We start from the raw sequence: 16,316 nt of genomic DNA on the forward strand, positions 1-16,316 counted from the left end.
AAAACCTGCATGTTTTATTAATAATACTAACAAAGATTTCCGTTTCATTTAATATTAAATTCTTACAACTGTTTAGTTTTTTCACCAGTAACGCTCCGCAACACATTAAATTTTGCCAGTAAAGTAAAATATTTGGCTCACTCACTTTGCTGACAGAAAGGATTAGTTCTACATTCGGGTTCAAATATTTCCTTTTCTAAGAAAATTTCCTTTTTATGTAAAGACACCAAGAAACCAAATTCTAATTTTCTCTGCTTTATGTTACTGGCAGTAATTTATTTAGCCTCTCTTCCTCAAAAAAAAAAAAAAAAAAAAAAAACCCAATATTTTGAATGGTGAAATTTTGATGATATTTTGTAGTAATCTTTATTGCATTACTTTATTTTTTGAATTCCTTAACTATTGTAAGAATATTCACTTTTGTAGTCCACAATACTAAATTCATATTTTCCCTGGCATACTGTAAAAAAAGTTTTAAAACATTTATATAAAAATTTGCATTAAAAATACCAAAATAATTTACTACTAATAATGTTCAAATACAATAAATAAATTCTCTATAAAAAAGTAACCACAAGTAAAAAAAGAACAATAAGCTGAAACCATTTGAAGACAAATTTATGCCATTCCTGGAAATACAAATTTATCTTTGAAGAGACGATTTTTAAAAACTTTTTCTTGCCTTGATAAGTAAAAGGTGAAATAAGAAGAATCAAGTCAATGAAAAGATTATCTTCCTCACACTACCAGTAGTTCTCTGAACTGAAAGAAGATCTTTTACAGTGGTTGGTCTCGGTACTAAAAACATAAGCACTCTTCAAGAGATGAAAGATCACACACACCAAGGAAATTTCAGTCATAATTAACAGTTCTAGAGCAGAGAAAAATATGCATTTTTTATGATTATTATTATCAACAGAAAAAAAAACATCTAGAAAAAAATATAGTTCTAAATGTGATACATTGATGCTACACAACTCTGTATAAGTGACTTTTGAAATTTAATTTTGAGATTAAAAATAATTACATTTCATTTAATGAAAAGAATGATTTATCTTCATTTTACTAAATTTAATGTTATATCATGATCAGTTATAACTTACGATTGCTATTTTAGTGCATCTCTACAAATGATCACTTTGATTTCCTGACATTTCTTTCTTTTCATTTATTAATATTTTCAAATTTTAAACTTTGCATTAAATTTGCGTCAAATGTATATTAATATCTGTATTGATTTACCTTCCAATTTATATTAAACTGATTCATTGTATGATTTAATTATACCGCTGTTTAGCAACTGCTACAGCTGTAATGCAATTTCAGCGCTACATACTCATTTCAATCAGAAATATCTACATTATTTTTCAAATTATAATTAGATAACAGAAAAAAAAAGGCAGATTTGGAATTAATACCCTGAAATATTCATGTTCATTACTGGTATACCATTAGCAAAAAGATAGTTGCAATTCTAGACAATTAAAATTTCCTGTCACAAGAGAAGCAAAGTCGAGAATGTTCAATAATTATAAGACTTTAGTTGAAAAGGTCGACTGAGAATAAAATTATTTTCCTAAACGCACAGCCCAGTACTTCTACAATCAATTTATTTCTCTACTCTAACTTAAGGAGAATTTTTACCAAATGAATTTTTAAAAGGAAACAATTCTCAACATGAAAAAATAAGAAACAGACATTTAGTCATGCAAGACATTTTATGCTCAGATTTTATTTGGATTATTTCACAGATATTTATTAACTTTGAAAGAAACAACCAATAAAAAGATTCAATTTAAATTCATTCTCCCATCAAAGGATCAATCTTTTAAACTTGCTTTTCATTAAAATACATTTAACAGATAACATTACTATTTAATCTTTCAAAAAATACTAAGCACATGTTAAAAAAAAAAAAAAAATTATCAAAAATTTCTTAAGATAACTATTTTAAGATATCTTAGAATAAAATTTCACAATTTCATTTGAAGTGAGGGTAAGAGAAATAATACGTGCATTATACAAAATTAGAAGAACAATTATTAGAAGACACAGGTGAATATGCAGTCTACTCACAAGAATGATTCAAGAAAAACAAAACTTTATATTATATAATCAGTATTTAAAATTGGTCATTAAAAAGAAAAATTTTCAAACAATTCCTCAAAACTTTTTGGGTATTATTAAATATTGTATTAAAAAAGGGAGGGGGGGGGGAGGAGAAAAAAAAGGCAAAATTTATGTCCATCTCAAGTGTTTAAATTGATTTCAAAAATTATAATAAGATCTATAGTTGTGAAGATGATAATAAGAACTCTACCATCTATCTGCCTAAAATTAAATAATAATTTAACTAGAGAAATACATTAAATATCTTCCATTAAGAAATAACACTTTTTAATAATCTGTAGACACTATATTATTATTTTAATAATTACGCTTTCCATTACGAATATTTGCAAAATAAATACCAACACACATTGAAAAAGTTGTTTAAGAAATTTATAGAGAATTAACTAAAAATGATAGATATTATATCTAACAATGTTTAAAATTTCGAAAGCCTACTGATGCAGCAGATTTACGTCATTTGTAACTCGCATCATTCATTCTGAAACATAAAAGGTGTTCATAAGTATTAATCCAATAATTGTCTCAAGGCTAAATGTGATATCAATCATTTATGCTAGGTTTGTTAAAAGAATTGTGCTTATACGTTAAACATATGTGTTCAACAATATTTTATAATTTTCCAACCAAAAACTATTAGAATTTATGAGTTTGAAAAGAACAGTCAAGTATACAACATTTAAAGCAAGTTCCATCATTAAATATAACAGATAAAATTTAATTTATTACTTGACACTGCTTAATTTTCAAAATATATCAAAAATTTCTTAAGTCCATAAGTACTATCTGAAACACTATATATGTTGAGTACAATAAACAACATAAAGACAAAATTATAAAGACAAATGATATATCACATAAGCAGCTATTATGGCATCATGATATTTTAAAATGTGAAATAAAAACCCTGCCTGACACAAACAATTAATGCACAGAGATATGAATAAGAATAATAAATAATGAGTGATTAGAGTGGAATAATAAAAAGTAGAATGAAACTAATCCTATTACTTTCCAAAAACTAAATAAAATAAATAAGTCATTTTAAAGTATTAAATAATATTGTGGATGTTAAATAAAAATTAAAAAGAAATAAAAAAAATTTTTAGAAAATAACTATTTTCAAATATTTTATAATAAAATCCAATTACTTCATTTGAAATGAGTAAGTGAAAAAACTTATGCAGTAATCAACATATGAAGGAATGAAGAACAATATTTATTAATTATTAGAACATACAGTTAAAACAAATTTAATACAATCTACCATCAAGAATGATTCAAGAAAAATTTAAATTGCAAAGCAAAAATATTTGAAAAAATTTATTAAATATTGAAGTAAAAATAAATTAATGAGTGAGATTCAATACCAACTCTAAAGTTTAAAATACATTCCAACAATTAAGACACAACATTCCAAAAAAAGTGCACAAATATATTTTTATGAACATTAATGCAGAAAGAGTAAGCTTTTTCTTATTTTTAAAACTCAGCCTATTAAATCTACTTTTAATTTAAGTAGAAAAGGAAATTAGCATTCTCCACTAAAATAAAGAATTTTTAATGAACTTTCAGGCATGAAACTGTTTAAATCCGTCTTTTATAGCATGGGTATTTGCACAATAAATTTCAACACAAACTAGAATTTGTCATTCTTGAACATTCTTTAAAAGTATCTATATTTTTCAATAAAGTATATTATATGCAGCAGTATGTATTTATGAATATTCTAAGGAAAAAGAAAGTTTGTATTTTAACTTTGACAAAATTCATTCTACAATTTAAAAGAGATTTTCATAAATATCAATCTATTAATATTTCATAAGTTAAATCTGATGCTGATCATTAATGCCAACTTTTTTTAAAAACACAATTGTGATTTTATGTGAAAAAGTAGAAATCTAATTGTGTTTAAAAATGCTAATTGTGCAAAAAATAATTTAAATGTGTTCAAAAATATATTATAATTCTGTAACCAAGATATTTATCCCCAATAAGAATTCATATATAATAAATGAGAAATAAAAGACCTTGAAGAAAAAAAATATTCGCTTGCATTAAATATGTTAACTATTCAAGTAAAATTCAGTTTTTTTTACTTATAAATGCTGAATACTCAAACATGTCTGAAATTTCTCAATTGAAAAGCAAAAGCATCTTCTAAAATAGAAATGTAACCCAATATATTTAGGGCCTTAATATCAAAGGACAAAACAACATTGAGAAATGTTAAAAGACACCTTAGCAGCGATCAAATAATTTATATGGGCACAGTGTACTTGATGTGCATATGGCTATTTGGATTAAAAATACTTTCAAACATTTCATATGATTTATAAAAATTAGTAATGGGCCATTAAATGAAGGATAAAATGTATTAATACAATAACAAAATAAAAGCAATTCGACTATATTCAAAATATTCTGAAGCTCAAAAATAGCTTTCAATATGTAATTAACCTGAATTCCATAGAGCAAACAAATAATATAGGGCAATATATTTTTGGCCAGTATCGGCATGTTATATTCTGTTCAAATATAAAAAAATTCATGCACATTTCTTGTAATTCCAGAAAAATATTTTCTGCCCATGAACAGCACAGTTGTGTCTATTCTATCATAAAAATACTTTACTAGACATTTGCAGGAATCAAATTATCTGTCTATTTCATTACTTCCTGAATCAATATATTTCCCTATGTAATTGAATGAGTTTTTTTCTGAGAGGAAGAGTTTGCAAATAGATACAATTCTCAACCATCATAGAAAATCAGAAACTAAATCACTGAAGTATGTGGGGAAAAGAAGACTTGTAGTGCTCCAAAACATCCTCATAAAGATAATAGCACAGAGTATTTTTTATTTTGAAGTAAACACCAGATGAAAATGTTACATTTTCGTTCATCCTCTCATCATAAAATAAATATCAAGAGTTTTCGAGCATCATAAGGGAAGGGAATGCATTAAAGATGAAGAATTTTAGATTCAAGATCATAAAAATAAGTAGTAAACAATACTAATTTTTTTTGACCAAAAATTAAACTACAAAGAAAAGTGTAAAATAAGAAAAAGATTCAAACTTTCAAAAATTGTGGAAGAAAAAAAAGTATAAAAAGAAGAATATAAAATATGATGAAATGAAGCACAATATTTAACAAGTCATAAAACACATAAAATAATTGACTTTTCCTAGATCAAGTTTTTCTTTCTTTTTTATCAGAAAAGAAAAGCGGCATTTAGAAATGGACAGGTTATAAAAAAATTATCTGAATGTTTATTTCTAAACTTCAGTACACAGCTCTTTTGAAAATCGCATTTCAGAAACTTAATTTTGCATATTGTTTGAAAAGCATTTTTTATTTAAAAAGAATTTTCTTTGGCATGCTTTCAAAAAGTTATCAAAAATATGATCACATATTTTCAAAATGAAAATGAATTAACAATTCCACGTTTTCATAAATAATACAAACAAATCCACAAAGTTAAAAAAATGCCATTTTTGTAGTTAGCAGTAAAATGAAAAGGAAAAACCATTTGATACATTTTAAAAATGTATTTTTTGAAGGCAATACCAGTCAATATATGACACTGGCATGAAAATTTAATGACTCATCAAGTAAAGAATCTTATTCAATGAATTTCTTAATTAAGTTAGATTAAATTATTTTAAAATTAATAAAAGGAGTTTTTATCACGATGCTGACAGCAATAAAATCACAAGACTGAATGATCTGATTGAGCAATATTAAGGAGTCTTTTGAATTTCATTACATTTAAAACAATTGTCACAAACAGGGTACAAACTTTTCCGAAAACTACTATAATTAAATACAATATATATTGAAATAAAATTGATATCATTCAAAAGTCCCCTTTTATTTCATCCCTGGGATGCTGCATTGCAAAAATATGCTTTGATATTATGGTGGGAAAATGTTTAAATTCTTGTTTTTAATTTTTAACCATACTTCTAATAAAAATTTTGAGAAATCATTCTTAGAGGATCTGTATTGTCCAAGAAGCAACTTAATGCCAAATCTCATGTTCCTAACTTTTACCAAAATCAATATACAGATTTCACTGCGAAAGAAAAAAACAAAAATCTAAAATCTACAAAAAGAGAAAAAGCAAAAATCGTTAAAAAAAAGATGGAATCTGAATTCTGAGAAGTAAAAGCTTTGAAAAACAGTTTTCAATTTTAATTTAAGATCTAATCTAGAAATTTTTTAAAAATTAAAATTTGGCAAGAGAGATCCAACAAATTATAACTAACAAAAAAATGGCACATAAAAAAAGACTGCACAAGAAATCACAATCACTGAAAACTTATGACTTCCAAGTTAAAATTTCAGCATACCGGATATTAGGCAATCCACTAATGTATAAATGTCCACAATAAAACTGCTTTAACGAATTACTTTAAAACAATTTTTTAACCAGAACGATGATTGAATGTGTAATGTATTACAGAGGCTCCATTCCAAGTGTTTTTAGAGTAGCTTCCACCATATATTTGAGATGAATAAAATTAACCTTGATAATCCATATTCCATTTCCCATTGATAGGCACAATCTGCCTATTCTTTAACAACACATAAAAGGTAGAACATAAATTTGTCCGGCATAAATAAATAAATTCTTTGCTATCTAAAACAATAAAAATTTAATTTTGAAGTTTTTTGAATTGCAAGAATAACTCAGTACATATTTCATACTCCCTCTTTGAGATAATAATTCTAGTGTTTCAATAAACAGTGCTGAAGAAAAAGAGAACTGGGGGGAAAAAATCTCTGAATTCCTTCTCCAAATTTTCCAATTACTTACCCCCTCCTTGATACATCTGATGAACAAAGCATCACAATGATGCTTTCAATTTATTGTATCCAGTGTCTGGAGGAAACAGAAACCAGAAAGTTTTTACAATTTTAAGAAAATTAAGCACTTCATAGAGATTCTTTTCAAACTTATGCACATTTAAGATGCTTAAAAATTATTTTCAAATTTATGCAATTTTCAACAGTATGCACAAGAGCAAAATTTTAATTACAGCAGAAATTATTTTACACATTAATAAAAGTACTCAAATATTGACCAATTCTTGTGAAGATGGTACAGAGCAACCTTTTCTTAATTTCAACTTTTTGCCTCAAAAATTTGTTTAATTTAACTAGAAAAAGACAGTTAATACTTTTAAAAACACTTTTCAATAAGCTTTTAAATATAAAACATTAATTTGAATACTCAAGTTATTAGCATCTTCACAATAAATTTCAACACATCCTACCAGCTGTATATAGTAACAATTATATAAAAGAATAGTTTCACTTAAATCTGTACTTGAATCCAACCAACATTCACTATCAGTTTTTGAGACTTTATCAATGAAATTAAGACATGCAACATTTTATACTGGAGAATAGCATATTTTATAATACTGTTAGATATAAAGTTTCATTTCCATTACCTTTTATATTATAATAATTTGCAAATTAAATATTAATACATACTGGAATAGTTGTTTATAAGCTAAATGCAGAATCACATATAACCCACTAGGAAAGAAATTACATTAATCCATGTGTAGTAGTATTTCTAAAACATTCTGATACATTAAATTTACTTAACCTGCATTCTAAATGTCATTATTCATTCTCTAATAAATAATGATCTCAAATTAATATTTGTATACATTATAGTATTAATATATTCAGAGCAGAATGTGACAAAGATCACTTATTTAAATTCCGCAAAATTGTATTTAAATATGAAAAGTATAGATTTAATTGTGTTTAAAAATATTTTATAATTTTGAAACCAAGAAGCACATGCCCAGTAAGAATTTGCTTATAATATTTGGGCTCTAAAAGAATATGGATACACAGTAAATAAAATACAAACTACTATTTTTAATAATTCAGAGAAAACATAATTTGCAACTTACCACTCCTCAATATACAAAATATATCAGAATATTCTCAAATGAAATCAAAAAGTAATCTGAAATAAAAACATAACTATCAATATCAAAGAACAAATTATTATAAGGATTATGAAATATAAAAAGTATTGAATACAGAAGTATTTACAGCAATTTACTTCAAAAAATTATGAATAACAAAACTAAACTTTATACTGCCCAATTAATATCGAAAATATGCCATTCAAAGAGAAGAGAATTATCAAACCATTGAAGATAAATATTTGAAATAAAAAAATTATTAAATATTGCAGTAAAAAAAGTTATACGAGTAAAATTTAGTAACATCAAAAAAGTCTGAAATTCATTTCAATAATTATCACACAACTTTTCAAAGAATAACAAAATATAATTTTCATTATCAGCAGAAATGACTTTATATATCCAAAAAAGAAAATATTCAATTACTGATGTAGCTTGGTGAAGATTGTTGAGATCTTGCATTTTCTTATTTTTAACTTTATGCTTATAAAAATTTAATTTTAATTATCTAGAGAAAGACATTTACCATTCACGAATAGAAAATAATTCTTTCAAATATTTTTAGACATAATTCTTTTTTTATTTCAGTACTTTACAACATGAACACACAACACATTTCTGCACATACTGGAACAGATGCTTTGAATATTATGGAGAATTAGCACTTAGTAAATAATACAAAAATTATATGCAGCACCATCTACTAGTTCTAAAATTTCCTGGCCCAGTAAATGTAATTCGTAATTACAAACATAAAAGAGATGTTCATGAGTATTAATCCTAAAATATTTAAAAAACTGAATGTTACAATGATCAATGATGCAAGCCTTCTTAAGAGAATTGTGTTTTAAATGTGTTCAAAATCAGTTCATCACAGCAACAAAACTTTTATGCCTTGAAAGAATTTTAAAACAATATTTGATTTTCAAAGTACATGGAACCGTAGCACATTTAATGCAAGCAATCGTCTTTAATAATTAAGTAAAACTTAATTTATTACTTACCATTGCTTAATATTAAAAATAAATTCTTTGAGGAAAGTCCAAAAGCAACACCTGATACAAAAATATATATTTAATTCCATTAGCATCAAGGAACAAAATAATAATGAGAAATATCAAAAGGCTTCCCCAACAGCTATAAATATACATCATTCTATGCAGAGTGAAACAGAATTCTAGTTGATATAAAACTTTCAAGCACACAGTATACTTGATGTACAAATAGTTTTCAAGTTAAAAAGATTTTGAATGATGTTACATGTATTTAAAAAATTAGTAAAGAGTCACAGAATGAGTAGCATGATGCAATGATAAAAAGAGAAATTAGAATGAAAGCAATCCTTTCACATTCAAAATTTTGGAAAATTTTAAAATCTCTTCCGAAATTTAATTAAAACAATTTCCACAAAGTAGGCAAATAATATCATGAGACTGGCTAGTCAGTTTAAATACAGACATCGCATACACTATACTGTGCATTTTCAGGAAGAGTAAACTTCCTGTCGAAGGAGTAGCAAAGTCCTGAAAGTTTTATAATGATAAGACTCACAGACCCCACATGAAACCAAATGATCAGTTACAACATCAATTTCTAATATTTTTCCCACACATTTTTTCTGACTTATCTAGCCTGATGAGAATTTTCCCCAAGACGTAAAATGTTAAACTAGGATAGAATTTTCAACCAGTGAAATATAAATAATTAGAAATTTCAATAATAATCCAGTGAAAGATTGAACAAAAGAAGGCTTGTAATCCTAATTTACACCTTCTTATGGATAATTAATTATAGAATGCTTTTATTTACTCTTTTTAAATAAATATCAGATAAAAAAAGTTCAATCTGAATTGATTCCCTCACTAATACCAGAACTCTTTAAAAGCCATATGGAGATTACAATTAAGTTGCAATATTTTAATTTTCATCTAATAAAAATATATTTTAAACACACTACAATTTTAAACCATTCAAACACACTAAGTGGATGTTAAATTTAAAAAAGGAAACCATCAAAAATTTTACAATTTAAATATTTTCAGGTAAAATAATATTCAACAATATCATTTCAAGTAAGTGCAAGTAAAATAATTTACATGTTGTATACATAAAATGAGGAAATAAAGAACAATACTTACGAATTATTAGAAAACGTCGACAACATATATTAAGTTTAGCATACAAAATATGGAGAAATTATGCACAATAATTAATAAGTATTAGAAAAGAGGAAAAATATATTTAAAATAATGTACTTAAAAGAAAAGAATGATTCAAAAGCAAACTAAAACTTTATATTACATAAACAGAATTGAAAATATATCATTAAGAGAAAAGAAAATTTCCAAATAATTCAAAAGAAATGCTCAAAATAAAATTAGCAAATGCAACAGTAAAAAAAAAAAAAAAAAAAAAAAAGTAAAACCTCAGTATTATCTTAAATTTTGGAATTGATTTCAACAATAAAATAACATTTCAATTAGTAGCAAAGCAAGAACTTCATTATCAGCAGAAATGATTTACAAGCTAATAAAAGAAGTGTACTAATATATTGATCAACCCTTGAGAAAATTATAGAGTATATGCTTTTTCTTAATTTCAATTCGTTTCTTAAATAATTTAGTTTCAATTTAAGTAGAGAAACACTTTTAGCATTCTTTATTAAAAATTATAGAATTTGAATAAACTTTTTGATATAAAATTATTATTTTACCCCCTTTAATCTATTGTTTTTATAACAGTATCTGTAGATGATACTGTTATAAAAACAATAGATGTAGGTCCAAGATGACTTATACAACAAAATAAATCAATTTGAATAAATTGAAGGAAAAAAAATGGTATACAACATTAATTTCAGGAAAACTAAATTATGAATTTTATGTCCAGGAACACCAGACAGTAGAACGTGAAAGGCAACATTCATGTTCCAAGAGTATCTGCACAGTGAACTTCAACACAAAATTGAAATATCATCTTTGATTATTACATGAAAGCATCTATTATTTACTAATAATGAATATATCCAATGATAAATTTACATAATTACTTTTATTCTGATTCTATTCATTCTCAAATTTAAGAAATAATTAAGTTTTATAAATATCTATCTATTAATATTTTCAAAGCTGAATTTGAAAATGAATACTGATGGAGACTTCTTAAAAAGAACTATATTTAAATGTGAAAAGAAAAAATACAATTGCATTCACAAAATATATTAATTGTGTCCAAAAATATTTCATAATATAACAAAAAGATATGTCTAGTAAGATTGTACAGTCAATTAATTGGCTTTAAAAGAATACGGAGGCACATTACATTTAATATAAGCAACTTATTCAATATTTCCATATAAAATTTAATTTATTACTGACCACTCTTCAATGTTCTAAACATGCCTGAACTTTCTCAAGACAAAACCAAAAGTAACATCTGAAATAGAAAAGTATTATAATATATACAGTGCCATCAACAACAAAGGACAAAATTATTACGAGCAATATCAAGAGCCACCTTAACAGCAACTGAATAAACTACATTACGATACTTTTAGACAAGTAGAAAAAAATGTTAGCTATTACAATTAAATGCACATTGTGAACATAACATACATATAGAATGCAAGATTAGGATTTTCAATGATGTATTATGAATTCAAAAAACAATTAAATAGAAATTCAATGCAAGTTTAATTCAGGTAAAATATAATACACACAGCACAAAAATATACCTTACAACTCCAGACAGGAAAACTTCCTATTACATGAACAGCAAAATCAAGAGAGTGCAATCACAATAAACCTCTAGTTCATAGGCACCATTTGGACTGAAATTATTTGTTACAATGACACACTTCAGTACTTCCTCAAACTATTTATTTGACTCATCTAACCTGATGAGATATCTTCTCAGATAAAGAATGTATAAAAAGAATTATTGTTATTAAAGTAAAAAAATAAATACTATATGCATGCGGAATAAGAAAATATCTGAAGATAACTATTTCAATATACCTTAGAATAAAAATCAATATCATTTGACTAAGTGTAAGTAATACAAATTATGTGTAGTGTATAAAACATGGCAAGATCAAGAAAAAAAGAATGAAGAATTTAGAAAATTAAGGTAAAATATACTTAATGCAATTTACTTGCAAGAATAATTAAAAAGAAAAATAAACTTTATATTACCTACACAATACACAAAATATGTGATTCAAAGGGTCAAAGATCTTCAAAAGAATCACTAGAAATTTATTGAATGATATTGTTGCATGTTCCTGGTGCATTGATATTTATTGTAAAAAAAAAATTTGAAAAAATCATTCCACAAGTATTTTAAAAATTCTGAACTAATTCAACAAATATTATATAATAAATCTATGAATAGGAGAATAAGATTTTCATCATAGGCAGATACGATTTTACATCATAATGAAAGAAAAATGCAGAAAATATATCTTTCCAAACATGGTAAAAAACACTTTTTTATACTTTTTACTCTCTGCCTATAAAATTTACCTTTCTCTGGAGAAACGCATTTAGCATTCTCAACTAAAAAAATACTACTTTTTGAAAAACTTTTAGCCACAAAATAATGATTTAAATACTTATTTTGCATTATGATGATTTGCACAATAAATTTCATTTCATGCCAGAATCATTGTTTTTAAACATTACCCATAAGTATCTATTAACTATCAATAAAGAATGTTATATCCAGCAGCATGTGGTAAAAATCTTCAGATGAAAATTATTACAAGCCAGGGCACAATATTCAAAGTATATCAGCAATTCTTCAAGTACAAAAGAACCAGCTGAAATAGAAATATATTTAGTTGCATCAACATCAAAGGGCAAAAATGATGATGAGAACTATTAATAATCACCAATAATTTAAATTACAACACTTTTATGCAGGATAGAATAAACATATAGCTATTACAATATTTTTATGCACATGATGTGCATATGACTTTTCAAATTTAAGAATTCTAACAGTATAATATATGATATACTAATTTGTAATGAGAAACTTAATTAGTATGAAAATACAATAATTAAAAGAAAATACAGAATGAAAGCAGTCACACAACATTCAAAATTACTCTATACACGTAAATAAGCCTTCTGCTGCATTGCAAGTAAATAGTATAGTGCGACTGTTTAGTCAGGATACATTTCATATATATGCACCTTGAAATCCCAGGCAGTTAATCTCCTTGCTCCAAGAGCAGGAAAGTTGTGGATATCCTATTGTATGTGTTGTTCATAAAAAATTACACAATATTCTGTGACCTGGTAGATAAATTATAAACCGTTTGCTCAATATTTTTTTTTTTACACTTTAATTTAAATATTCTGCACTTTTCTTTGATGAATTTATTATAAGACGAGATTTCATTTATAAGTCACTTCTGAATACCATTTCATATATTGTTTTGTTCTTGAATCTTTTAAAATCAAACTAATACTGCTGTTGTTACCTATAAGGAAAAAGGAAATTTCCAGATCCATATTATACTAATTTTTGTCCCACTTTCCAACAGATCATCCTACAGTTTAAGTTATGTACCCTGTTCAAGATTTCCCCAATACAAGAATAAGTCTTGATTTTTGAATAACCTAATCAATTTTGTTTAAGATTTAAAACTTAAGGCAGATATAAGTTTAACATAAATATTCTAAAAAGTATTTCTTTTTTTACTATCACAGCACAGATCATCTGAAATATCAGCATTTCAACTGCACATGATATATCAAATATATACAGAACAAAGCTCTTTTGTTAACTGATCTATTTCATTTGTAAAACAGTCGAGAAAGCATACTGATGAAGTATATAAATTGCACACTGAAAGTTTTATAAAATGTAATCTCAATGAGGAAATCTATATTTTGATTTAATTAATAATCATCTTTATATGACCACCTGTTAAGTGATTTCTAGGACTGTATTAAATTAAAATTTACAGTAAGAATTTGTCAAGGATAATTGCTTAAGCCTAATATCAACAGAAAAATTAAAATGTTTTATTTTTCCTTTTGTGTTAACCTTTCAACAATCCCAAACAAGGACTGATCCCAATGATGTAACGGAATAATTGGCTATTCAAATAATGTTATATGAATATGATTATAACTTAGAATGATGCGATTTTATTAAATAATGTTTTCTTGCTATATAAATGCTTATTATTATTATTTAAAATTCAGGCTCTGTTACTCTTTCTTTAACACATGAGTGGCTGAGGTTGCCTATTATAGGTATTTTAGATGAATTTAAATTAACTTAACCACACTCAAATGAACATAATGAAATCTACTAATAATTTTGTAAGACGATATTGAATTGCTTGGTAAATATCAAGTTTAAATTCCTGATACTTATTCTCGCCAAACTAGATCAGTCTCCTCTCAGAATCAAATTAGTTGTCTAATGTTATATTCCAATATTTCCTCAATCAATTTATTTCTCTGATATAATCTAATGAGATCATTTCTCAGAGAAGAAATTTAAAAAAGGACACAAACTTCAACTTTTAGCAGAAATAAAGATATTTAAAAGTCAGATATTAAGATATTGAAAGAGCGAAAGAAGGTTTATATATATATATATATGTATTAGATTGAATATCATTTTATATTTATATCATTCCTAACATGCACTCTTCAGCGAGAGAAAATTTTGCATTAAAATAAAAGTGGCGAAATGTTTAAACAAAAACTAAATACAACCTTCACAAAATGACCACAAATACCTTGGTCAGACATAAACAGACACTAGATTTGAAATGAAATGAAAGTATCATATGCAAAAGATTTTTTTGCAAGTTCTGATAAAACCAGCAGAAAAATAATAAAAAACAGACATAAAACCTAATTTAATATCACATAATAAATAAATCACAAATACCAAGTGTTTCACATTGCAACAAATATTTTACTTATTTGAAAATTTGTCCAAAATGAACATTAGAAACAAACAGAAAAGTAAAATACTGGTAGACTTAATGACTTTATATTATGTTAATAACAGAATAAAGGTTTCTATTATTCATATTAATCTGAGATTCAAATCCTTTTCATAAAGTCAAAATTTTCTAGTTCCATGTTTAAAAGAAACCACTTTAGAGAATAAATTATCTTTAAAAAATTTTAATTAAAGACTGAAAACATATACACATACTATTCAACAGCTACAAAATTTCTGTACTTGCTATGGAAATTGGAGGAAAACTACACAGTCATGGATATATAATAAGAAATTAAAAAAAAAACTATAAAAAAGTGCTGAAAATGCCCTATCTCCGAATCTTCACTCACAGCAATGCTAGTAATGGAAGTATTTTAAGCATGGTTACATGGGGGGAAGGGGGGTGGGATTTTGTTCTAGCATGAATGCAAAAACTTTGCAGTTACTCCTCATAACAAAAATGTATATGGGACTTTGTTTTGATGTTAAACTGAGAAATAATTATAAACTGCAAAAGTCTTTGCTATGTAACAGAAATTTTAAAAAAAATATTTAGCAAATAGTGTTAATTAGTTTGATGAACAAAATTGTGTTGTGTGATAAAATTTCACTTTTATATTTAATCAATAATAAATGCAAGTTAAATAATTTTGAAAACATTTGTTTCAATTAATAATTATTCTTTGGAAATATCTACTCTTTAACAATCTATTGATACTATATTATTTGTAATACATTGGCAGGAAGTGCTACTGATGACTGGACAACAATATTAGAGAGGATACATATATGTAAAATATTGCTCTGAAGTCAAATTTTTCTAAATTGAAATGAATTTTTTGTGTACATCTGAGTGAGAAAAGATTCATACTGAACAAACATACAAATGGAAAAGATTATAATAAATATTCAAAATAATTACTCAAACATTCATAATAATTACATAAATATTGCTTAAATAAAAAATAAATGAAATATGATTATAATAATACTGAATAATAAAAATTCATATGTAATAACATTTTTAACACATGTTTAGTCTACACATTATAAGGTTTTTACTTGAAATTTTTTTCGGAATTGCACAAGTAAGAAATATTTTTTCACCGTAGAAAATAAATTTTTAAAATGTAAATAATGAAAACGAAAGTCAGAATGAACCTAAATACCACATAGCAGTTATAGAAAAATTTAAAAGAAATGCGAAGAAAGTTTTAGAAAATTTAAGTAAATAGATCAAATTGATGGA

General features: G+C 25.4%; 1 long non-coding RNA gene across 2 annotated transcripts in view; it reads right to left on the bottom strand.

The window, feature by feature from the left end:
* The window catches only part of LOC129958402 (uncharacterized), a 72,798-nt gene extending 60,794 nt beyond the window's left edge, over positions 1-12,004 (bottom strand). The window contains exons 1-3 of one of the 2 annotated variants that reach the window (XR_008783222.1): positions 11,823-12,004; positions 11,467-11,524; positions 8,072-8,127 (exon numbers count right to left, since the gene is read on the bottom strand). This is a non-coding gene — a long non-coding RNA (uncharacterized LOC129958402). Of the gene's footprint in view, positions 1-8,071; positions 8,128-11,466; positions 11,765-11,822 lie in introns of those variants that run through there. The other variant, XR_008783221.1, reaches the window with a different exon arrangement.
* Between the last annotated feature and the right edge of the window lie 4,312 nt (positions 12,005-16,316).

This window comes from Argiope bruennichi, chromosome X1 (genome assembly GCF_947563725.1).
Source record: "Argiope bruennichi chromosome X1, qqArgBrue1.1, whole genome shotgun sequence".
Lineage (NCBI taxonomy): Eukaryota > Metazoa > Arthropoda > Arachnida > Araneae > Araneidae > Argiope > Argiope bruennichi.